Source organism: Pongo abelii, chromosome 17 (assembly GCF_028885655.2).
Source record: "Pongo abelii isolate AG06213 chromosome 17, NHGRI_mPonAbe1-v2.0_pri, whole genome shotgun sequence".
Classification (NCBI taxonomy): domain Eukaryota; kingdom Metazoa; phylum Chordata; class Mammalia; order Primates; family Hominidae; genus Pongo; species Pongo abelii.
The window spans coordinates 65,328,448-65,355,215 of NC_072002.2; the positions used below are offsets into that span (position 1 = coordinate 65,328,448).

General features: G+C 43.6%; 1 protein-coding gene across 5 annotated transcripts in view; it reads left to right on the top strand.

Annotated features, from left to right (window-relative positions):
* The first annotated feature begins 5,748 nt into the window (after positions 1-5,748).
* MAPK4 (mitogen-activated protein kinase 4) overlaps positions 5,749-26,768 on the top strand; it is a 169,886-nt gene continuing 148,866 nt past the window's right edge. The window contains exon 1 of one of the 5 annotated variants that reach the window (XM_054537939.2): positions 5,749-6,095. The gene's annotated coding sequence lies outside the window, so the exon portion shown is untranslated. Of the gene's footprint in view, positions 6,096-6,329; positions 6,488-26,768 lie in introns of those variants that run through there. The other 4 variants (XM_054537942.2, XM_054537937.2, XM_024235894.3 and 1 more) reach the window with 4 other exon arrangements.

Sequence of the window (26,768 nt, forward strand, 5' to 3'; positions counted from 1 at the left end):
TTAGAACTGTGAGTCTTTGTTCAGCGGGTTGTAACCATCAGGGTGTAAATATATAACACTGTTCTAAGCATGTAGTAAGCACTCGATAATTAAGTGACTAGGACAAATATTAGATTAATTGTCTTCTAGGCTTCTGGATGTCAGGGACCATACTAGCTTGGCATGATGGTTGTTTGGGAATCTAAAACAATAATGTATACTCAATGATTTGGGAATTGAAGGATGAAGTTCATAGACCACTCTGAGGCTGGTTAGCTCAATTAGGTACCAACAAGACACAGGCAGTAAGTTTTATGTCCATAAAGATACGGGCTATTCATCAAACCATGGATTACTTTTATAAGCATGAGCCACTGTTGGTGATGAAGAAAAACTCAAGCAACAGGATAAGGGGGAAAACTCAGAATATATTCTAATAACAGGATATTGTTTGCATGAGAGGAACAGGACATTTTAGCAGGTCAGGTGATGAATTAAAACAACTTGGAAAAATGAACAAAAGAATCATTGGACTCTTTGGACTCTCAGGGAGAAATGACAAAAGAGTCAGACCTCAGTTAAATTCAAGTTTCTACACAGAGCACATGAAGGGAGGAAGTAGGGTACTGAATCTCAAATGTTTTTTGATCATGGGTCATAATTTAAGAACCATTTAATGGTGTGACCTATGGCATATATACACACAAACATATATATCTGAAATTGTAATGTCATAAGTGATACTCTTATCATTTACAATGAACTCTGCTATTTTCTATTCTATTTTATTCCATCATTTCAAGAATACCAGCACTATCTACCTAATTGATTTCACAGCCCATAATGGGTTATGATCTGTAGTTTGAAAAAAACAGGACTGGGTAAACACCAAGGGTAGGAAAATGTACTTAAAACTCTGGTGAGGACTTATCTATTATGGGTTGAAAGAAGAGACTGCTGGGATGGGCCAACCCAGTCAAGAAACTTGTGGGAAGTAAGCAGGCTGAGAGGTCTGCACTGCCTGTGGGAGTCAGGTGAGAGTCAACATCTGCCCCATGTGACCACTGGATACTGGTCACCTGGGTTAACTTGCTTTGAAGACATGCCAGAATTTCTACCCAAACCTATAAGACATTGAGCACTTTGAGGGCTACAGAGGAAGAGGGGGGGATTGGTATCTGGTATCACTGAGTGATGCTAGTTACAAAGGATCCTGGACAATGCTACCTTGATGCATGGTTGCAATCTTTGCAGATCTTACGGAGGAAGTAATTTACACAGTAGGGACTCAACTCTTCCCTGCTCAAAATGTTGAAAGAGCTTCTCATGATACTTAGGATAAAGGTCAAAATACTTGTGATGGGCTACAAACCTCTTGCATGGCTTGTGCCCTGCCTCTCTCTCCACCTGCTCTCCCCACCATCTATCCTACCCTGTAGCCTGTGAGACACTTTCAAACTTTCCAAACTTTTCCTTAGTGTCGCTCATACTGTTCCCTCTACTTGAGCCACTCTTCCTCTGTTCTTCAACCAATTTAATTTTTACTCCCACATGAAACCTTTCCTGATTCCCCAGATGAGAGTAGGTCCCCTTGTTAGACCCTTCACACAGGAAAATCACTTATTTGTGTAAGCATGTATTTAGTATCTCTCTCTCTTATTAGACTATGAGCTCTGTGAAAGCAGGGACTATGTCCGACAAAAGATAAAAACAACTACTTTAAATATCTTATCAGGAAACTGCATTTCATTTTCTTTGATAATATTTAGAATATATTCTGAATCTATGCTTATATCACCTTTTTATTGATAATATTAATTTTTTCTTTCTCTTTTCCTTAACCAGGCTTCTGAGGAGTTTACCTATTTCACTGTTCTTTTTAAACACCAGACTTTGGGTTTATTTATTCTTTTTACTATTTTTAGCAACACCACTACATTCTCCTATTAGTTCTAATAGTTCTTAAAGAACTAGAGTCTTAAGGTTTTTAGTTGTGCAATTATAGCATTTACAATGAAAGACTTTCTTTCTTCCTTTTCCATATTTGTATCTACTATTTCATTTTCATGTCTTACTGCTTTATTTTAGTCTCTAAAACAATGTTAATAATAGTGGTGATAGGAGGCATCTCTGTTGTATTTCTGAATTTGGTGGCTTTAGTACAGCTCTATTTTGTGTGCTGTTTGCTGTGTTGTTTTTAGTAGTTAGCATTTATTGTTCCTTGAAGGACCAGTAAGTTTGGATGAAATCCAGAAGCATCCTGGGAGTCACACGAAAAAATAACTATCTCAGGAGAAAGGAGTGATTGACTACATCAAATGCTGGATAGGTCAAGTAAGATAAAGCCTGAGAACTGATCATTAGATTTAAAAACATAGAGGTCTGTGATGACCTTGACCAGAGTAGTTTGCATGGAGTGATGATTGGAATGGGTTAGACAGAGGATGTGGGGAGAGGAAGTAGAGACCGGGAGAGGAGGCGAGTTCTGTTTTGCCAGGAGATGTTGTAAAGGGGAGAAGAGAGTTGAGGCAGCAGCTGGAGGAGAATGGGGTCAAAAGAGTATTTTTGTTTTGTTTTGTTTTGTTTTTTAAAGATGGGAGACATTAAACTATATTTGAAAGTTACTGCTTAGGACCTGGCATTAAGGCAAAACTGGTGATCAAACAGAGAGAGGCATGTTTATAGAGAGATGTGCTTACAAAAGTGAGAGGAGTGAGATCTTGTACACAAGTGGAGAGTGACTTTTTTTTTTTTTCTTGAGACAGAATCTTGCTCTGTTGCCCAGGCTGGAGTGCAGTGGTGGGATCTCAGCTCACTGCAACCTCCACCTCCCAGGTTCAAGCGATTCTCCTGCATCAGCCTCCTGAGTAACTGGGACTATAGGTGCGCACCACCACACCTGGCTAATTTTTTGTATTTTAGTAGAGACATGTTGCCCATGTTGCCTAGGCTGGTCTTGAACTGCTGAGCTCAGGCGATCTGCCCACCTCGGCCTCCCAAAGTGCTAGGATTACAGGTGTGAGCCACTGGGCCCAGCCAGAAAGAGGCCTCATGCAGTATTCAGCCCTCTTGCCCTTCTGCCTTATGCTATATGAGGACACAGCATTCCTCCCCTCCAGAGGATGCAGCCATGAAGCGCCATCTTGGAAGCAGATACCTGACCCTCACCAGAGACCAATCCTGCCATTGCCTTGATCTTGGATTCCCAGCCTCCAGAACTGAGGGAAATACATTTCTGTTCATTATAATTACCCAGACTTGGGTATTCTGTTATAACAGCACAAACATATTAAGACAAGGAGGGAAGGCAGAATACGAGAGACAGGGACAGATGCTGGTAAGTGGGCCACTGTAGTCACCTATTGTTTCTTTTTCTCCATGGACGTATAGCTTTCCTAGGTGATTCTCATAAGCGTGCAAGTGTGGAATCACTCGTCTATAGCTAGAACCAAGCAACTCACACAGCTTATCACCTCCTTCAATCAGTTGATCCTGCATCTTGGATCTCATCTCTCTTGTGATGAGGAAAGCCGTTTCCAGAAGAAAGAATGAAGAAAGTGTGATTTCAAATTCCTAGGCCCTAGATCCCACTCTATGAGAACAGCCCAGGCCGGTCTCATCTTCATAGCTGGACAGGCTGGACCTATGAGAAAAGAGAGGGAGGAAAGGAAAGGGAGAGGGAGAGGGAGGGAGGAATAGAAGGAGAGAGAAAGAGGTAGATAAATAGAGACAAGGAGAAAAAACGTCAGTCTTCTCCCAAGAAAGAAGCAACCCAAGAGGGAGAAGGGCACCTGGCTGCTCAAGGTATCCCCCCATCTAGAAGCCATGGTATAGTGGGTTCCTCAAACATGGCCAGTGCTTACCCCCGGAAGACAGGCCACATGCAAAGTCATTGGCCCCGATGCCAACTCCTCCTGGGAACAGAAAGGGTGGGGTCAGGAATCTGTTTAATCACCTAAGTTGCTTCCCTCCTCTACCTAGGTCTGAGTCAAAAATGGGTGCCATGGGAGACAAATTTAGCCAGCACAATATTTTTGAAAATTATACCGAAATACCCTAAGCAAGGCAGACAGGGCACTTTTTTGCTCTGTGTAGCAACCCTTGCCCCATATCCTCCAGGGCTACTGTAGATGTGGGCACCCCTGGCCTAGCCACCAAATTACAGCTTCTGGTGTCTAGTCACAGGCAGTAAGGAAATGCTGGCTCATTTTTTTCCTCCCAGGAAAAAAGTCTTAAAACAGAATGACCTGGTGAACTTCCCAACTCCAGAATTCCGTGCAGTTATTTTCTAGTGACTGACACCGACTTCAGCCAGCTGTTTCTTTAGGAGTCTTCCCTATGGGGTAAAAATAAGAAATAACTTGTTTCCTGATAGCAGCAAGGAGAACAGAACACCACTTTACCTGACAGTGGAGAGCCCCAGACAGATACTGGCTTCCTGTTCATTCCCCTGCCATTGTGTGGTAATGGGCACTGATATTAAACATGCATATTTCACAGTCTCTTGTCCCGCGATTTGGAGGATGGCCATTCACTATGCATGAACCACTCACTCATGCTCATCACACAGAGAAAATTACATTTTCCCAGTTGCCAAATGGAAGAGATAAATTATCTCACGTGGACAAGCACATTGCTCTCAAGAGCAGCTTCCAGACCTAAGACAAAGAGATTAAAAAAAAAAAACAAAACACGCAGGAGGGGGACTCTGAGCTTTCCAGGTGTTGGTGGAGGTCAGTCTCTTCATTCGGACTCGCCAGATCCTCACTTTGCAGTTAGTGGGCTTAAAGTGGCGGGACATTTGCCCTTCTGTTTCTTTTGGATTAAATGAGCAGCCTTGGGGCCTCTTATTCCTCCTTCATAGAAGAGATGTTATAAAAATGAATAAATCGACACAAAACATTTCATATTTATGCCTACTTGCTGAATTGATACTACTTGTAATGAAAATCAAGGAAGCAAAATGTTAAAATGTTCTCTTTGGGGAAGACACATTGGAATGTCTTACCACAGATGTACACACACTCGCTTGTTACACACTCCTTCCTTATCCCTAACTATTCTCTGAGGTTAATGAAGGTCCTGATAACTGCAGTCTCTAACTTAGCATATCATCCTAAACCTACTACCTGCACACATAGGAGTCGCAGCGCAACTATGTACTAATGGCAGCCAACACTCATTACCCTTCATATCACCATCACTGTGCAAACCCTTAGTGCATTTTCCAGTATGATCTCACAATCCTTCATTTTTATGTTTTGCCCACGCTAAAATTCGACAGCGAATTCTTGCAACAATTATTCAGCGTCTGGAATTGTATTAGGCTCTAGGGGTAGAGGGTGGGGGACTAAGCGGGAATAACCGCAGTACACAGCAGACCCTATGAAAGTGCCAAAACGCAGGTCTCACTAGGAAGGCTTTGGGAGTTGGGAGAGGAGAGGGCTCATGGGCAGCTAAAGCCACCAGTGACCTCATTATGCAATATTTAGGTTATCAGACTTTTCTATGCCTAGAAAAGCAGCGCCTCAACCATTCCAACGGGACGCATTGCGTTCAGTGACTCCCCTCATCGGTGCCCACAGCTCTGGGCTCGCTGAAGGCACCACAGAAGCACCAGTTATTACCAGTGTTAGGGTCCAGTGGCTTCTCCTGTCCCTTTCCTCTGTATCCCACAGTGTTGGTTCCCTTTTGTTAGTTTTATTCCGGTCATGCCAATGAGCACAGATTCACAGCCCAGGCGGCCGGCTCGGAATCCCAGGCCGGCTGGGGACCGGTGCACTTGGGCTCCGCGCCCCCTCGACCCTCGGCCCAGTGCCCCTTCCCGCGCGCGCGGGTCTCCACGGTTCCAGAGCCCACCGGTCCCCGCCGGCTCCTTCTCCCCACCCACCCTCCCACCGGGCCCCCGGCGGTTGCAGCAGCGCGGGGCTGGCGGGGCGGCGACCAGGCTCAGGCGGATCCCCGCTTCCCGCCTTCCCGGCGCCCCCTCCCTCCCGGACGGAGCCCAAGGATCCCCCACTCCCGGCGGGCGTGAGGACGGGCTTCTGAGTGACTGGAGCTCGACCGCGTGTGCCCCGGGAAGGCCAGGCTACCCGGGACGGGGCTCGGCTTCCCAGGTGAGCTCGTCTCCGCGGGGCTGGGTCCGGGAAGGCCCCGGGACCGCGCGGCCGAGCGGCTGCGGGAGGGCAGAGCAGGGCGCGCGGGAGGCTGCCGCCCCCGGGCGCCCAGGGCCCGGCTCCCCAGCGCCACCGCCGCAGCAGGTGGGGGCCAAGCGGGCGGGGGCGGGGCCCGGCTCTGGGCGGAGCCGAGGCGGCGGCGGCGCAGGCTGGGGCCGCGGCCCGGGCGGGAGCCGGAGCCCGAGCGGGAGCAGCTAGCCGGGCTGTCTGGGCGACCGCAGGAGCTCGCCGTGCGCCGGGGCTGGGACCGGCCTGGCCGAGCGCGCCGGCGCCGCGGCCGCAGACAAAGGGCGGCTCGCGCCCGGGCCGCCACGCTCTCGGGCTCTGCCTGGGTAAGTGGCTCCCCTCCGCTGGCTTTCTCCTCCCGCCGCCTGCGCCTCTCGGAGTTCGGCGGGCTCCGGAGAAGCGGGGAAGAGATGAGACTTCCCCGCCCGCACTGCCTCCCCACCTCACCCTAACAATGAGCCCCCCAGGCCAAGCCACTGCCAAACTAGCGAGTTTCGGAGCGGCAGGGGTCTCCCGCGGGACCCGCCCGGCTGCCCTGGGTGAGCTCCTCGCCCGCAGACCGCGCGCCGGTGCTGTGCTGGACCCGTTTGGGATGGGAGGTTGCCGCTGGGCTCCCCGCGGTGTGTTTAGGGGAGGAGGACGCAGGGGCCGGGCGCCGCTAGGGGACCCCACCCCCGGGGACAGTCCCGAGCGCTTGGGGTCGCCGAGGGGCGGTTCACACTGAGAGTTCAGATTCGGATCTCGTTGCGGGGTCTGCCCCAGTCCCCGATTATCCTCCCCTCCGGCCTCTCCCTTCCTCGTTCAAGGGTTAATACAGCGCCCTCTCCCCTCGCCACCCGACCGAGGCGCCCACACTGCCAGTCAGTAGCCCCTGGGAGAGGGGGAGTGGGGGACCCCGCCGCTTTCCCCGCTCGGCGACCTAGAACCGCAGCCTGCCGGAGAGGGCAGCGGCTCGGGTTTGACATCCCAGCTGGGTCCCGGGCCGGCTCCCCGAACCTCCTCCCGGGTTGCTGTCTATCAGGAAAGCAATCGGAAGTCCGGCCGGCTTTTGCTTTTGTTCTGCCAGCTACTCTACGGAATCGTAGGTGAAGCCGGGGTGGGCGGATGCCCCGGTAGGGGGCTGTGGCGGGAGTTCCAGGTGCGGCCCCGAAATGACCATTGGAGGCGGCAGCTGTTTCCCGCCCCTGGGTGGGGAACGGATTCCAATCGCTAATCGATACCCTGGAGCCAGCAGTGGGTCAGCAGCGTCCCGACAAAGCGCAGCGGCCGCGTACTGTCACGCGCCTCTCCAGCACTCTCGAAAGCGCTACCTCGAGACGCGCATTTCCATTCATGGATCTGTGCCTGGGGGTTGATTAATGTCACCTCTGCCTGAGTTGAGGAGTGTCTGCAACTGCTCAATAGCCATTAACTGGGAGGTTACTGTGTGCAAGGCAGCTATCTTAAATAACCTTAATGTAAAATATACTTATCGAGCACCTGCTATGTGAAAAGCAGGTATACTACAGACTTTTCAATTGAATAGGTATGTATTGAGCACCTACCCCGTGCAAAGGTGAAGCGTCATGACGTTCTCGATGTAACAGATATTTATTGAGTACCTACTATGTTCAAGGTAGCTATGCTATGACCTTATTTTAATATATGTTTACTGAGCACCTACTAAGTACTAAAGGCTTTTTTGCTGAAGGGTTGCCCAGTGTACTTTTGGGGTACAGATAGAAACAAGGGAGAGAAAATATAATATTTTCTGACCCTCGAGTCTTCAACTCCTTTAGTGACCTGCATTTTAACCTTTCCAAACCGCTTGTGTGGTGTATGAAGGGCTGGTCTCCTACACTTGAGGGTACTCTTCTATGCTTGAGGGTTTGTCAGACAGGAGCAGGGCTGAATAGTAAAAAGGCTTGCTCTGGAACCTCTTTCCAGTCCAGTTTCCTTGCATTAGAAAAGTCAGTTTCTTTGTGTAAAACACCATGGAGTTACCACAGGGAATCAAAGGGCAATAAGGCAAAGCCCTAATGCTCAAAGGGACAGAGAATCCATGATGGAGACAGACAGACAAAAAGACACCTCCTAAACAAGGAAGGAACCAATAGAGGAAAGGAGAGGGAAGCATGAAGACAGGGCCAGCTGAACCTTCCAGCCCCTCACTCCAAACTTATACCAGTGATGTTGGGGTGAAAGAGTCTAAGTCCCATCATTGCCTATGGCTGGGGCCCTAGGACTGGAATTAAATAGTTTTCCTGCTAAGAGATTTGATGAATCTGTTACTCTGATAATCTTAGGATCTTGAGATGCACTGGAATATCCAGATAGGCAAGAAAATCATATCCATTAGCAAATATTTGAGTATTTACAATGCAATATAGGCATTTATCAGGGAAATGTAGTCTAAGACGTAGTCTTTGTCTTAAAGAACTCTGGTTCATGAGATAAACATGTAAAATGACAACTTGGGCAGCATATACAAAAAGCCAGGAGCAAATTCCTCCTGGAATTTGACATAAAAAATATTCTTACCACATGGAACTGTGGTTTTTCTCTTGTCAGACATTGAGAACTCTCTACATGCCTTGTATGCTTATCTTTTTGCCTTGGCCTCCAGAAATTCCTGGTAATGGCTTTATCCCAGCTTCTTGGTACAATGATTTTTTTCTCCCTAAATTATTTCTGAGACCTCTCTTTTAAATTCTTTATAAAAAACTATATTACAGTATTTTTGTTGTGAACTTGAAAGCCTCTCTGAAATCTTTTCTGTAAGTAAGCCCATTATGAAAGATACATAGAAAATATGGTAAGTATTAGATGAATGTGCTCATAAGAAAAGGGGGAAAAACTATCAGGAATTTACAGAGAAAACAAATGGGCTTTGCAAGATGAAATAGGATTCAGATGGGCAAAGACAACTAACAAAGACTTTCCTCCCAAATTGAGGGAAATAGCATTGGCAAAGGTGTCAAAGAAAACAAACCGTCTTTAGAGTACTTTAGGTATTTGATAGATCTTCCTCTGGAATAGTTTCCATTCACTCAACACACAAGTGCTGCTGGAACATTTTACTGTGTCAAGGACTATGCTAGGTGTCAGGTGGGAGGCATCACCCAGAACCAGTTGAGGTTCGGCATGATCCCATAGCTGGCAAGGACCTTTGTCTCCTGTCCTGGCTGTGGGGTAGCACTGCCCTGCATCTCAGCCATTCTTTCAAGCATTCCTGGAGTTTTTTCACCTGAGCTGAACTTGACTGTAATCTTCTTCAAGGCCAAGAATGTGACTTTTTTTTTTCTCTGCATCCCTCTCTTCTTGCAGGTTCAGGCAGAAAGAGTCGGTAGGGTAGGTGACACTTATTTCAGTGACCTCTATTGCCCATTTCGTCACCCCTTCTTGGCCTCATCAGGGCCTGCTATCCTCTCTTCCCCTCCATCATTTTCAGCTGTTCAGAGCCTTTCACTGTATGAAAACTGGTCTCAGGGGAAAACCAATCTGTCATCAGTCACTTTCTCTTAAATATGAATGTAGGTCACTGTGTTCTCTCTTCCAGGGGTCTTTGCACTTTAAGCCTCATTATGGAATGAAAGGCTGTGTTCACCATGAGAATGTCAGGCACAGACAAGTGGGTGTTGGAGGTAATTGGGGAGGCAAAGTGACTTTCTTGGTGCTCCTGAAACCACCACCCCCTCACGTAGCCAGTCTTGGCAAGGGTCCTTGCAGTCCCATGATTCTTGAAAGTCTGGAGGCTTCATTGCTGTTTATCATGGTGCAGTGGTTGAAGTCAGACAGTGGCTCTCTGTGAGCCACCTGTCAGCTTGGCCCTCGTACATTCCACTCCAAAGTTTAAAGCTTTATCGTTTGCAGGGAGAATCCTTGCTTCCTTACCTATACGTGTCCATTATTTTGAGGCAGCGATTCTCAACCTGGGCACTATTGATGTTACGGGCCAGATAATTTTTTGTTATGGGGAGCTGTCCTGTGCATTACAGGATGCTTAACAGCATCCCTGGCCTCTACCCCCTAGATGCCAGGAGCACTAAACACCAGCCTGCTCCCCAAGTTGTGACAACCCAAAATGTCTCCAGCCATTGCCAAGTATTCCCTAGGAAACAAAATAACTGCTGCTTGAGAACCACTGTTCTAAGGGTTATTGGTTATTATGTATCATGCCATATAAGAGAGGACTTATCTAATGTAATTCAATTCTTGTCAATAAAGAGGAACTATTACATGTGTAATTAACATGGCAGAACTTTTCATATAAGTAATTTCATAAATTAGAATAAATATCCTTTTTTTCAGACTTCATATCCTAATCTGGTTATTATATTAAGTTCATCTTTTGAAGCATAAAGCCTCAAATTCTTCTTTTTCTAGTGTGGCTAATTTATATACCACAACTGTGGGTAGCAGAACCGCCATTGCCCACAAGATCATCCCCGCCTGCTGCTTGGGCAGTGCCTGGTAACCACCAGTCAGGGAGGAAAATGGCAGAGGAGGATTCAGTTCTGGTGGACTTGATGCTTATGTAATCTGATGGGCCCTCTTTAAGGAAAAGACAAAATGATAAGGGGAGCACATTGCTAGGGCCCCTCCCAGGCCTTAGAAGGGTCCTGTGAGGACAAGTGATGGGCTCTGAATTTAAGTTTCATTAGCTTCGTGGGAAAGCAGTCTTTGGGAAAGGTTTTGAGGAATGACTGGACAGCTGTGTCTGCAAGAATAGGAAACTAGTCCTACCTGTGACTGATAAGAGCTAAGAGAAAGTTCTCGAAGTGTTGACTTAAATTGAGAGCACAGATCAAAACGGAATTGTTAAACCTAGGGTGACCTATACTTCTGTTAACATCTGCCCTCAAAAGTAAGAACTTCCATGTCGTCAGCAACCACAGGCCCACATGAGCAGCATCATAGGTGAAATGAGGGGCAGGGATCATTCCGGTTTAGCAGGAGGCTCTGCGTTCCACTAGTGGGTAGTAGTAACTTACTGCACCTTGTAAATGAGGTTGGTCAGTGCTGAAGTTATTGCCTCGGGAAATGAATGAAAACTCTTTCAGGTCACTCTAATGGTATTTGAAGAGTTTATAACTGGAGTACATTGATTCAAACTTTCCTTTTGGAATACCTGAGCCTGGGATGAGATGTCCTTGCATTAAAACAGGCCAGGCAGGAAACACTTGCCCCCTCATTTTGGGGGGCAAGTAATTTAAGTACAGTCGTGTGCTACATAATGACATTTCAGTCAATGAAGGGCTGTATGTGGGACTGTGAAACTGTAAGATTATAATACTGTATTTTTCCTGTACTTTTTCCATGTTTAGACATATTTAGGTGTACAGATACTCACCACTGTGATACAGTTGCCTACAGTGTTCAGTACAGTAAGCATGCTGTACAGAGTTGTAGTCTAGGAGCAATAGGCCATACCATATAGCCTAGGTATGTAGGCTATTCCATCTAGGTTTGTGTAAGTATGCTCTATGATGTTCCCATAACCAGGAAATTGACTAAGGATGCATTTCTCAGATGGATCCCCATTATTAAGTGAGGTATGACTGTATGAATTTAAGAACTTAAAATAATAAGGCTTTAAAAATGAAACTATAATTCAGACTTCTATTAATTAATCTTTTTCCTTAGTTTAGATCACCTTAGCTTCAGTGAGGAAGACAGTGTTCTAATTGTTGCTTTAGTATAGAAATGTTAAATATAAATGCCTGGCCCTGCACAAGACTGATCTGGCAATGTATCAATGTCTAGATTTAACAAAAATTAAAAATAAGAAATAAGAAACACTCTACATGAAGATTTGGTGTAGGAGGGATTTCTTTTAAAGCATTGGTAGTCTTTGATTTGTATTTAAACAGGTTTGATTTGTATAAATTTTTCGAGTTGAGACCTGTTTGGAGATTTTAGGTCAAATGTGCACACAGTCACAGAAATTAGACCTGAAAGAGATTTTAGGGGTTTCTGGCCAGCCCTGCTTGCCCATTGAATAATTGGAGAAACTGAGGCTGAGAGTGGTTAGATGGCTTGCCAAGGTCACACAGAGATCAGCTGGGAGGCTGGGGCAAGGAGCCAGGAGCTCACCCCATCCCCTTGACACTCAGTGCTGCTGGGATACCGTTCTTCTGTCTTCCTGGTTGTAGAGTATGTCGGTGTAGGGAGATCAGGCAGGAAAAGGGTTTGATAACTTGTCTCATTTCCAGGGCACCTGATCCTCAGAGAACTACTCATTAATTCGAACTGATTACATCTATGCCAAAGGTGTGTGTAAACACAGGCAGTACTGAAACAATCACAGAAAAACTGAGACGGTTCAATTGGTGGAATGAGACTATTTTATAAAAACTTCCTTTATTGCTTTTTTGTATCATCTTTACAGTAAATAACTAGAATGAAAACATTTATTTGTCTATTTAAAAAAGTAATATATATTCATTATGGAAGGTGGCAAGAAGAATAAACAAATCCTACCTGTGATCCTGTGATACTTTAATCCCATTCATATTTTGCTATGTTTATTTTTAGTGTTTTTTTAGCCCAGTTTCAAGCTCATTTGAACAATTGAGACCATACTGTACATATAATTTTAATTTTTCTTTCCTTTTTTATTAGAATAAACAATGTATGTGTTATTGTGAACGTAATTTTTGTGAACATAAATTCTTTGTGAACATAATTTTTTTTGTCTTTCCACAATGTCAGAGTTTTATTGATACTTTTTTTTTTTACTTTAAGTTCTGGGATACATGTGCAGAACGTGCAGGTTTGTTACATAGCTATACACTGCCATGGTGGTTTGCTGCACCCATCAACCTGTCATCTACATTAGGTATTTCTCCTAATGCTATCCCTCAACCCCCAGTCCCTGACAGGCCCCGGTGTGTGATGTTCCCCTCCCTGTGTCCTTGTGTTCTCATTGTTGTGAACATAATTTTAATGTCTGCATAATTCAATCCTTAGAAGCTCATTAATTTACCACAACATTTTGCTATTAGTGAACATTAAGTTTGGTCCTAATTTCTTCCTGCTGTGTCACTGCATGAGCAACTTTGTGTCTGTGCTTTTTCTACAATTTGGATTGTTTTCTTGGTATACATCCAAAGAGTGAAATTACTGAGCCAAGGATGTGTGTGCATTGTGTTCAATGGCTTTACCAAAATGGTGTACCAGTTTACCTTATATTGATAGCATACTATAAATGATGAAATTTCACCACACCATTGATAACATACTTGTTTTGTAATTACTTATGTGACAAAGTAAAGGTGTCTTTATTGCTTTCATTTACATTTTGCTTACCAACACAGCTAAACATTTTTCTATAGAATTTTTTATGGGACTTCCTGTGTGTGTGTGTGTGTGTGTGTGTGTGTGTGTGTGTGGTGTTTTTTGTTGTTGTTGTTGTTGTTGTTGTTTTGGTGAATTATCTATTTGAGTGTAGTTTTAAAAAAAAAAAAAATGACCTGTCATTTGTCAAAAGGAAAAACAATAACCTCTGATCTCATAGGTATAGTGGCCATTTTATAAAGAATTCCGGCTGTGTGCAGTGGCTCACGCCTGTAATCCCAGCACTTTGGGAGGCTGAGGCAGGTGGATCATGAGGTCAGGTGATTGAGACCATCCTGGCTAACACGGTGAAACCCCGTCTCTACTAAAAATACAAAAAAATAGCAGGGCGTGGTGGCGGATGCCTGTAGTCCCAGCTACTCGGAAGGCTGAGGCAGGAGAATGGCATGAACCCAGGAGGTGGAACTTGCAGGGAGCCGAGATCGGGCCACTGCACTCCAGCCTGGGTGACAGAGCAAGACTCCATCTCAAAAAAAAAAAAAAAAAAAAAGAATTCCAGTCAACCCTCATGTTCCATGATTCCAACATTTTCAGTTCCATGTTTCAGGCTAAACATTTTGTTCATAGTCATAGAGCTGCTTGTTAGTTCCTGAAGCAAGCTTAGACGGAGAGATAGAGTGCTTTATTCTCTTAGTGGAAGCCAAATTACATTGAGCATTTGCTAAGTGCTTCTCATGCCTTAATTCTTATTCTTACAACAGTCTCTAAAGTGGGTACTGTCACGTCTCTCCATTTATACATGAGGAGAGTGTTGCATAGAAAAGTAAAATAACATAACCACAGTCACATACACTTTTAATAACTGCTAACTACCTCTGGATCTTTGCTAACATGGCCTGCCTCAGTTATGTACTTGGTCTTGGAGGGAGTTAGGGTTAGGAATATTAGCAACTTCATCTGAACTCTACTGCCTATTTCTGGGAGACTTTGTAGTGCAAGTTAATTTTATTATCTTAAATTTCCTCACTCTATCTTCTGTATCTCTTACCCTCCCCTGTGTTTTCCATCCTTTTCCTTTAATCTCTCCAGGACACATTCTGAATAGTTTCTTCTGACCTGTCTTCCAAGTCACAATGTATCTCTTCAGCTGTATCTAATCTGTGGTTAAATCCATCATTTATTGCATTCTCAATTTTGATTACTGAATTTCCAGTCTAGAATTCTAGTTATTTTTCTAATCTGCAATGTTACTTTTTATGGTTCTTGGTTCTTTATTGTAATTTTTATGTTGAGCTTTTAGCTGCATGAGCATAGTAAGCATAATTGTTTTACATTCTGTATCTGGTAGTTTTTCTATCTGGAATTCCTAAGCATCTTTTTTTCCTGTCTTTTGTTTGTTCTGGTTCTCATGCTGGTTCATATTTATGTTGTCATGTCTCCTTGTGTGCCTCATTATCTTTAAATGTGTGCTGGATATTGTTTTGAAAAAATATATGTAAGAATACCATGTGTCATTCATTTTAAGATGTACAGTATTTTTATATTTTAGCCTCTGAAATCAGTATGTGTTTTATGTCATGAATTTTTACACTTCTAGTTGACAGCATTTTTTCTTTTTCACTGGTACATAAAATCATAGTGCTTCATATAATTAGTGATATTTAAAATTTCAGGACATTTGATAATTTGAGACTTTGGATAATCGTAATAAATATGACAAGAGTTCAAGAGAGAATTTTAATTAACTTCTTAAGGTTTTCTGGGGTGTCAGCAATAGTGGGTCAATTTTGGGGCTTCAGATTTTCTAGATCACCCAGATGACATGAAGCCAGACTAGTTTACTTTTTGTTCTCTCTTACTTCTAGGGTCTATCAGAGGATGTCCAAGGGAGAGAATACAGTCGTGGGTTCTTAGTTTCCATTTCTGGTTGGGCCAGTAAAGCCCCTTCCTCATCCTTGCTTTCCGCTTATCACTAAAGATAGAAACTAAAAACCATGGCTTCAGGCTGCTAACAGCCTAAAACAAAACATAACAACAACAACAACAACAAAATAAGGTAGGTTAGACAAGCTTGGAGCTCTTTGGGGTCCTACTCTAAATGTAAAGTGGTTTACCAGACCTTAGGGAGGCCCTGGCCTCTTGATTCCATGAGGCCATCAATGCACTGCTCAGCTTCCTAGCTTCCTATTTTGGATTGACAAGCCCAGCCCCTCCAACTGGGTAAAAGTGGCCCCTAGTACTGAAGCCCACATGTCTAGATCTCTTTCTTTTCTCACATCTTAAACCTGAAATTCCTCCCTATCTTGTTAGCTTTTTGGTGCTTTTAGGAAGGTTTGTTGTTTGTTTGTTGTTAACCTCATCCAGCTTTCTTTGTTGTGTTCACTGGGAAAGTTGGCTCAAATTACCCAGTTCATCACTGCTGGCAGGAGGTGGGACCCGGTCAGATCATCTTAGAGACTTACAGGAGAGAAACACAAGTGACCAGCTGCTCTTTGCCTGACTGTGTCTAGAGAACTTTATCTGCTCCCAACACAATACCCTGGTTGCAGCTGGAAAGCAGAAGTTGGGATGGATATATTTCCACTAACTGGACATAGCCACATGTAGATATATTTCCCTGCATAGATGAAACTAATTCCTCAGCCTGTTCCTAATAAGGCAGGTGATGTGGCTGAGAAGGCAGTCACAGGAGTGCTACCTGGAGCCCCATCTCGAACCTGCTTCTTTCTTCTCGCCTACACTGTCCTGCAAAAGATAAGAATTTAGGACCAAGGGAAGTGTTGAGGCAGGAAGATGCTTTCTCTTTCAGCAGCTGTTAAGAAGTAAAAACTGTAGGCTGTACTTTAGCTGGGTAAGTTTCCTTACATTCAAACTGGACCCCAAAATGTTCATATTTAAGGCAGAACTTCTCTTCCATGGCCCAGACAATTCCTTGCAGAGGCTGAACCGTCAGGACCAGCTCAGGAGTCACGATAGCCTTTCCAGATGACTCTGCTTGATGCTAAGGTTTGGAGCTTTATGATAGTTTTTGGCTTTTAGAATGCTGTTCTGCATGCTTAACCACGTTTTCTTGGAATCAGCAGCCACATCTATTTTCCCCTTACCCTCCTCCAACTCTTCCCCAACTTTCAAGAAGCCAGAGAAGTTTACAAAAAGCAAAGTGTATTTCCTGAGTTTGAAAAGGTTGGACAAAGGGAGCCTGAGTGGTGGGAACTCCTCATCCTCCACTTTACCAGAGCCTCCATTGGCTTTTGGGGTGTGAGAGTGGGGTGGTGGCGGCTTTTATTTTTATTTTTGAGTACCTTTTTCCCTGGAAATTTTAGAGCTGAGCTATTCTCTAAGAAACTCACTGTCTGCCCAGGGAACCATAGCCTTCTCCCTCACCCTTCAGGTGTGTAATCATTGGGTAAAGAGAAGGAAGGTGTGGGTGTGCCCCTCTAGAAAGGGCCCTGTCTTAGAGGGAGGTATCCCACTGACTTTCTGGAGACCACCGTATACCATGGAGCCTTTTATGTATTCCACAATAATTTACCCTGCTGATTTTTAATTTCACAATACTTCACACATAGGAAGGACTATTGATAAATTAGTCCACCATATTGCTAGAAATAGAAATCCTCCAATTAGATTTCAGTAACTGTCCATAAAAGAACAAATCTGTAACCCCACTCCCAGGTAATTCTAGATTGTGACCGATCCTTTGGAAGAAATGATAAATGACTTAATTAATTTTGAAGAGGCAAATTTTCTGTTCTCCTGGAAAATGTGCCCTTCCATGATTATTTTTGGAGGCAGAATGGCCAGAAAGCCCTACCAGCCATAAGAATTTATGAACCATGCCATTTGAAAACTTTCAGCCTGAGATGAAGTAAATTAATTCCTCTAGCATGATTCACTGTAGGTACAAACCCAGATTTCTTTTATCAGTAACTTGGGCTCTTAAGGTGATTTTTCTAAAGAGGTATAGTTATTTGAGACCCATCAGAGCCATTTTCTGTATTTCTTTTGTCAAATTTTCCATTTATGTGGATTTGAGTTTTTTCCAGTTATTTCAAGACCATCTTGTCTGCTAATAAGAGATAATATGCTGCCTTTTCAATAACATATGTGAAAGCCACAGGGAGTTCAGACAAAGTTAGCTGAGCAAATTCCTGTACTTATCAGAGACCATGACATCACCTTCAGTATGCGGTGGGCTTTTTACCAAGTGTCCAGCACCTTTAAAGAACTCAGAATGGTAAAGTATTATAGCTCGTTCAACAGAAAAAAGGAACAGAGAAGTTCAGAAATCTGAAATGATTTTATTTGTAAGAGGAGAATAAGGAAGATGATTACTGTAAATCGCATAGGAAGAGGAGGTGAGAAATATGTAACAATGGTGTAACTATGGTGGACTGCTTTTAGCTTTCCAGATCAGAGGTGAGAAAATGAAAAATTTCTTATGAATTATTATGAAGTTTCAATACTTGCAGTGTAGGATTCGAAGAGGGCTTTAACGACCCAGCCATCTGGTGTGTAATAAAGCCAGTGAAATATGCGCCATCAAAACGACACAGAGAAGAACGTTAGGGTACACAGAGTAGGAGCGAGAGTTTTTTACACTATGAGTGAGAATATATCTAGTAAGTAGTTCTGGGTATGTTGTGGCCTGAATAACTGTCCATTTTTCTATGCTTTACTATTTTCTTGAGCTGAATGGAGACTAAGGACAAAAGAAAAAAGACTCAGGTCGTTATTAAGTTTGTTCGGTCTCTGCATGATTCCAAAGTGAGAATGCTCTCAGTTGAAGTACTTAGTTAAAAGCTCAAAGTCTTGTTTCCGTATGTCTATACCTGCTTTCATTTTTCAAAAGTTATTCAGTGAATTTGTTAATACTGAAACCCCCCCTTTCTTATGAGCAGTCTTTCTTCTGAGATTCTCATAAGATTCTCGATCTTATGAAATGCATTTCTGAACTAGAGGCAGTAAAAAAAGTCCGTTGGCTTTTCTTTCCAGTTTATTCAGAAGCAAATCTCCAGAATCAAAAATCTGTCCACCATTTACCTGCTGAATTATCTCCCTTCGTTAACCAACAAACAACAGTGTTTTGCTCTACAATTTGAGTTCAGGATTTGGCTTCCATAATATATTAAGTAACCTTCTAGTTTTCTCTTCCACCTCTGCTATTGATAAGAAACAATAATCACATTATTATTTAATTATCACCACCAAAAGCAATGTCAGATTTCAGTAATCTAAAACTATATTGCCTTAAACTTAGATTATTTGAAATAAGATCTTTCCTCTCCAGTAATGGATACCTAGAAAAGCAGGTGTATAGCTGTCGATACAGGGGACACATGCAGGAGCATGTACAGTTATGATTATGGGGCAGTCATAAGCTTTTTTCCTAGAAGGACACACAAGACATTGTTAGCAGTGATAAAGTAAGAAGTGATTGAGGATTGATGTGAGGGAAGCGATTTGTTAGTTTATATTTTACTATTTGATGTTTTAAATAAGCATATTTAATAAGTAAATAAGGAGAGAATTAAGAAGGTGGAGAAAAAAAGAAGTCACTGTTTATAAGATCCTGTTGTGAATTTAACCTCTAGACCAAGGGTCCCCAACCCCTGGGCCACAGAACAAGTATTGGTCTGTGACCTGTTAGGAACCAGGCCGCACAGCAGGAGGAGAGCAGTGGGCAAGCCAGCAAAGCTTCATCTCTATTTACAGCCGCTCCCCATGGCTTGCATGACTGCCTGAGTCTGCCTCCTGTCAGAACAGTGGCGGCATTAGATTCTCATAGGAGCACAAACCCTATTGTGAACTGCACATGTAGGGGATCTAAGTTACATGTTCCTTATGAGAATCTAATGTCTGATGATCTGTCACTGTCTCCCATCACCCCCAGATGGGACTGTCTAGTTACAGGAAAACAAGCTCAGGGCTCTCACTGATTCTACATCATGGTGAGTTGTATGCATGTCCCATACCCAGCCCTGTACACGGAAAAATTTTCTTCCATGAAATTGGTACCTGATGCCAAAAGGGTTGGGGACCACTGCTCTAGACTAATTTCTCATTAGAAATTCTGGTTTTTATTAATCATCAGACCAAAATCTATAGGAACATATGGTCAATATAGGTCACATATATCCTCCATGGTTTTGTGTAACTTATATTCTGCAGCATTTTTTCAAGTCCTCTCATACGAATGTCTTCTTTGAGCCTCCTAGTGGCGCTGTCTGGTATTTTGAGCCAGTATTATATGATTTCCATTTTACAGAGGGGAAAACTGAAGCTACGGGAAGATGTGTGGCTTGTCTTAGATGATATAGTTACTACCTGGTTCCCTAGTATTCCAGGACTAGAGGCCACTTCTGATTCCACATCGGCGTTCTTTTATCCCTGGTAAAAAGAATTTTGCTCTTTATTCTAGACATTCTTTTTTTAAATACTTCAAGCTGCCTCCTCTCTGGTTTTGTGCCATTGCATCTATTTCATTCTGTCTTGAATCATAGTTAGATGATTGTTTTCCTCATTAATTTCAGCAATACAGGCTGTCTCTCTTTTTGTAGCCTTACTGTGTCTAGTACATTATGGCACGTATATTCATTCCTTAGTCTTTTCTTTTATGGAATTGGATTTAAGGTATTTTCTCCCAAATAATTATACATTTCTAGGAAAACAAAAGGAATAAATGAATCCCTTTCTACAAGACTAATGTCATTGTTCACAAGAGAATTAGAATCACATGTTGTTTGAGTTGGAAGAAAATCATCAAGAGTATTTATTCTCTTGTTTTACAAATGAGGAACCTGAAGATCAAATAACTTCTGAAGATCCCACAGGGAATTAGAGGTGACATGGTATACAGAGCCCAGTTCTCCTCACTTCTAGCCGAGCCCTCCTTTTGCTGCAACAGTTATTACAGAGATTGACCATCAAGTTTTAGATGAATGGTCAATGCTGGCAAAAATCAGGTCATGCTAAATTAAAACTACAAATGTGAAGAGAGTTTTAAAACTCTCAAAAAGAAAAGGCTGTACCGAGCTTATTTTTCCAAGTTTTAATGAATGATTTTGTAGCTCTACCTCCTTTTAAAGCAAACCTGCTATATAAACATCAGCATTTCCACAAAGGAATTCGCAGTAGGAATCCTTGAGATGATAAGTATCCATACCAGGTGCATTTGCAATAGAGAAAAATCACCCTCACTTGTTGGGTAAATCCAGGTGCACAACATCAATGTGAAAGGAGGGATAAATGGTAATTTTTACCTCACCTGCAGCCTTCTTAAAATAGGAGCTGTTTCTGACCTGGTGAGTGAACTCCTCCTTCAGCAAGGAGCAGAGGCTATGGATGCGCTGTCTAATATTCATGGGTTGGAAACCTAATTCCTAATGCAACATTGTTGGGAAGTGGGGCCTTCGGGAAGGCGTTTAGGTCATGAGGGCTCTGTCCTCATGAATAGATTAATGCTGTCATAAAATGACTTAATGGAAGAAATTTGGTCCCTTTCTTGCCTTTCTGCCTTCTGCCATATGAGGACATGAAGTGTCCTTCCCTCTGGAGGATGCAGGGTTCAAGGTGTCACCTTGGAAGCAGAGACTAGACCCTCACAAGACACTGAACCTGCCAGTTCCTTGATCTTGGATTTCCAAAACTGTGAGAAATACATTTCTGTTTTTTATAAATGACCCAATCTCAGGTATTCTGTCTTTGCAGCACAAACGGACTAAGACAACACCTCAGTTCCTAAATTCACTCCTAGGCACCTGAGTGCTCAAAAGCTATTCCTAGTTTTTAAACATGCTGAGAACAGAGAGCTTGAAAGGCTTATTTTTTATTTTTATTTTTTTCTGAAGTCACCCAAAGGAGAAACAGCAAAAGAAATTCCAAAGAGGGAGACACTATCAAAAAGCGTAAGGCAAAGATTTAATGTGGAAGATACCAAAAGCAATTGCAACAAAAACAAAAATTGACAAATGGAACCTAATTAAACTAAAGAGCTCTGCACAGTAAAAGAAACTATCGACAGTAAACAGACAGTCTACAAAATGGAGAAAATATTTGTAAACTATGCATCTGACAAAGTTCTATCAATAATATCCAGAATCTATTAGGAACTTAAATGAATCAACAAGCAAAAAAAAAAAAAAACCATTAAAAAGTTTGCAGAGGAGATGAACAGATACTTTTCAAAAGAAGACATACACGTGGCAAACAAGCATATGAAAAAAATGCTAACATCACTATTCATTAGGAAATGCAAATCCAAAGCACAGTGAGATACCATCTCACACCAGTCAGAATGCCTATTATTAAAAAGTCAAAAAATAACAGATGCTGGTGAGGTTGTGGAGAAAAGGGAATGCTTATGCACTGCTGGTGGGAATTTAAATTAGTTCAGCCATTGTGGGAGACAGTTGGTGATTTCTCACAGAACTCAAAGCAGAATTACCATTTGACCTAGCAATCCCTTTTTTGGGGGTATATACCCAAAGGAATGTAAATCGTTCTTCCATAAAGACACATGCATACATATGTTCATCGCAGTACTATCCACAATAGCAAAAAATGGGATCAACCTAAATGCCCATGAACAATGGGCTAGATAAAGAAAACATGGTACATGTACACCATGGAATACTATGCAGCCATAAGAAGAACAAGGAAATCATGTCCTTTGCAGCAACGTGGATCTAGCTGGAGGCCAATATCCTAAGTAAACTAACATAGGAACAGAAAACCAAATACTGCATGTTCACACATATAAGTGGGAGCCAAACATTGAGTACACATGGACACAAAGGAACAACAGACACTGGGGCGTGCTTGAGGATAGAGGGAGGGAAGAGGATGAGGATCCAAAAATTACCTATCAGGTTCTATGCTTATTATGTGAGTGGCAAAATAATCTGTACACCAAACTTCTGTGACATGCAATTTATTTATATAACCTGCATATGTGCCCCGAACCTAAAATAAAAGTTAAAAAAATAAAAATTTCTACCAACATCCAATGTGAAAAAGGCATAATAGATTCCATTTTTAATTAAATCACATAATGAAATAACAAAGTGTCAGGTCTGTGGAAGTCCCTAGGACAGTATTTACTAATGAAGCAGTATAATGCAGTTTGTATGAAGCATATTCCTTTTATGCCAAGCCCTGCTCTGGATTCATAGGGTCCTAGGTGGCACCAATGCAAGTAGGCATAGTTGGAAAGGACCTCATGAGAATGGAGGTCTCTACAAATTCAATTCAGTTTAACAAATATTTCAGGTAGGTGCTGTAGGAGAGTTACAGTAAAAATTATAAGACAGACCCCGCTCTCCTGGAGCTTGGAGCCTGCGCCATGCTTTCCAAACTTGTTTGCACATTGGAATCACCTGGGGACCCTACAAAATATTGATGTCTGTGCCCATCCCATTGCCCTAGAGCTTGTGATCTGATTGTTCTGGGGTCTAGCATGAGGTTTGGAATTTTAAAAAGATGATTCTCAAGTGTAAACAAGTTTCGGAACCAATGGTATGTGTTGTCATGGTCAGCTTTGGCTGCATTAGAATCACCTGGAGAGTGTGTGTGCCTGTTTGCATACACTCCCTACACACCGTATGCATGTGTGTATGAGGGCATGTGTTACACATTTGTCCCAGGCTGCAGCCCTAGAGATTCTGATTTATGTGGCGTGGGGTCCAGACATCAGTTTTATTTAAAACTCCAAATTAGGTGCATGTTAGAATCATCTGGGGCATTTTTAAAATACCGATGTCTGGGTCTCACTCCAGAGACTAGGGTTTAATTGGTTTGGAGTCTAGTCTGGGAATCAGATTTTTTGTGAAGCTGCTTAGGTGATTCAAATATACAGCCAAGATTGCAATCCCCTGTGTTAACCAGCAAAAACACCAGGATTACCTTGTGCAGGGTTACCTTGTGCTCAATAAAAATGGGAACACATGAAACAATAGAAGGGTTTATAAAGATGTTAGTGCTAAAACGTTGGGCATTTCTGGTTCTTTGGACATTTCCATAGGCCTGAATATGTTATGCTGTGATTTGGATGAAGGGTAGGCAGCAAAACCTAATAAATTCAGCTCACGACCACAGCCTTCATTGTGGCTACCAGTAGAACTTTGAGCTGAAACTGACAGCCAAGATCTTCCTAATTGCCCTGTTCCTTGTATCTGCAGTGATAGGAGTGGCACATCTGCCTGTCATACTCCTGATGTATCTAACATTGTTATTTGGAGAAAAATAACCAGAAACTGGCTTCTGTAACATTAAGGTACTCCAGCCATAGACTTAGCCTTAGGTGAACTCTGTGTAGTTCAGCAAGTGTCGACTGAGAGCCTGCCTACTGCCCAGGGTTCAACAGAGAGCTCCCTGGAGCACAGACTGCATGTGTTGCCTGGTTTCCTTTGTTCCCTAGGCGATTCCTGTTTAGTCCAAGGCGTAAAGAGAGGGGCTGTATTTCTGCATCTGGCCCCCAGGTGAATGCAGCTGTTTTAAACTGTGAGCGGCTCAGCTATCCTGGAAAAGGGGAAGTGGCCAGAGAGTTCATTGAAGCTGCTCATTGAATGGAATCTGAGCCGCTTCTAATGGTCTTTGAAGGCTCCACACCAGTGGTTTTCAAACCTGAGTGTGCATCTGAATCAACCTAGAGCACTTGTTAAACTACAGATTGCTGGGGCAACCCTCGGAGTTTCTGATTCATTAGGTATAGGATAGGGTCCAAGAATATGCATTTCTAATGCCTGTCTAGGTGATGCCGGTGGTGCTAGTCTGGGGACTACCATTTGAGAACCACTGGTCTAGGAGGAAGGACATAGTGATGGCAGATGGTGCTGTTTGGTCAAGGAAAAGGAAATTATATGATTGCTGCAAATCTACCTAATGGTTACAAGATCAGGAATCAAAAGAACCTATTAGCAAACTATAAGATTGATAGATGGATTTTTTGAAAAAATTATGAAACACCTACTGCATGCTAGGTATTGTGCAAGCTTTGCTGCTATAAGGAAGAGGAAGATGCTGTTACTTCATGAAGTGGTTAGTCTTGGCGTGAGTAATGGACTACTAAAAGGACAGCACAGTACTGCTCCCATAATGCTCTATAGAGGGAGCACCTGGGGCTTTCAAGGGACAAACATGGGCAGGAGGGAGTGTGACTCAGAGGAGGCTTCCAGGAGCGTGTGATGTCTGGGAGGAATCTTGGAAGATGACCTGGTGTTTGCTAGGGGAAGGTGGGGCAGTATCCCTGGAGCAGCATGGGCAGAGGTGAGAGAGAACATGAGTAAGCCTCGCATGGAGAACCATACATGGGGTAAAGAATTGGATGGGGAGGGGCAGCTTAGTCTGGACTGGCAGGCAGAGACTGGAGCACAGTAGCTGGGGCTGATCTGAAGGCAAGGAAAGTCTTTGAGGGGTGTAAGCAGGAGAAGATGGTGATCAGATTTGCCTACTCATTGCCTGCAAGTTGGAAAATGGACTGGAGAGAACACGCACATGCAGGAGACACAAGAGACTGTCACAGGAGTCCCCATGGGAAGTGATGAGGCTGCAGGGTGCATGGCCTGTGCATCATTTTGTCCTTGCATCACTCTTGGCCTCTGCTCAGGATTTTAAATACTGTGTGTGCTTTTGGAGTGGCACCAGGCAGCAACTATTATGCTTTCCCCTAAATGAATATTGTTTTTCAAGGAAAATGAAGTTTAAGTGAATGTCAAGGGGGCAACTTTGAAGCAGATGAGTTACAAAAATGCAACCACTTGAGAGGTATGTGTGGAAGTGGAGTGGGGCAGTCCCACCTCCTTAGTCTAGATGAGTTTGGGGAGGAACTGTTCTCTGCCTGTCCTGTTTTCTTTTTTGGTACTAGCTGGGAGTCATGCTTTTACCTTGAGAGCAGATTAAAAGCCCTGAGTCATAGCCCAGCCACCTGCTGGCAGCTACATTTCCCCACCTCCCAGGCCTATTCCCCTTCAATTTGGGGGCTTACCCAGGGAAGTCTCCCAGGTACCCTCAGGATGGTGCCAGTGCTGGGCATTATGGAGTGAGTAGGGCTGTCCAAAATAGGTGAGACCCACTCCATGCCCATCACAGTTGCACACCAGGTGTGTATAAAGAAAATCGAGAAGAGGGTGACAGTGGGCTAATTGTTGGCTAGGGACAAGTACAAAGGGTGTTAGAAGGGGAGTGAGTTCTCATCCATTCCTGGCGCATCTTAAAAGAAAGCAACAGTGATGGATTTGACTTGTGGTACTACTCACTTCAATTTGGTGATGAAAATTTGATCTGTGGTTTCCTCTCGCAGGGCTCTTCATCACACAGTAATTGATACATCTCCAAGTAGCTCTTGAGGAAACCCATTCCAACAGGTCCCATCAGCACCCAGGGAGCCTAGCAGGGATCTCAGCAGGCTCCACCTCCCCTGTCATCCCCCCTTCCTCCTTCAGTCTGTGGGGTTTCATCAGAAGCCTGAGTAGGCTGGAGGAGGAGGAGGCAGGGGTCACACCAAAGGGACTGAAGACCAGTGTTGGCAAACAGAGTCTGTTCTCAGTAGTAGGGGCATCAAGCAATAGGTCACCTTTGTTGAGGTGGCTTTGCTGCTCAAAACCAACACAGTAGATGTGGGAATGGGCTGCAGGATTGGGAGCCAGCGGCTGCCTCAGGTGGGAAGGGTGAGAAGGCCAGGTAAGAGCAGGAAGTAATGGGTGTGACCAAGGGCAAAGTTCACCCTGATCAGGGGAAGACATACGGCCTGCATACCTCCCTGAAGGCTGCCCCAGACCTTTGGCTAATGACATGCCCATGCTCTTACTAGGTGGTTGCTAAAAATGTTTGGACAAATGCCCAAGGGGACTTCCATCAACCTTTGGCTGGCTAAGGCCAAGCTGCTTTTTTCCTGCTTCCATCTGCAGTTTGTTTCTGAGCGAAGCTTGCCCTACAGTGGGAACCATCCTAGACGTCTGTTCCTTGAGTTGCTTAAGGGTGTTCTGCCTTCTCTCTTTCATGGTATTTACTGTTGGCCCTGCACCATGGAACAGGACTAGAATATAAACTGCCATATTCTCTAATAATGTCAACTGTGTGAGTCTTGCCTCCTCCGATACTAGTAAACCTTAGGGCAGAAACTTTAATCGATTACAGAACTTCTTTTATACCCCTCCCTTGCTCCCTGCTCTGCCTGGCATCAGGTAGTAGCTGGATGATTGACTGAGATGCCTGAATTTCCCCTGGAAACCCAAACACATCTGCCTTTCCATTGTCCATCAATACTGCTCCTGGGGCCTTCCACCTTCTGCTTACCCAGTAGCACAGCTTGATGCCTGTATTCATCCTCAC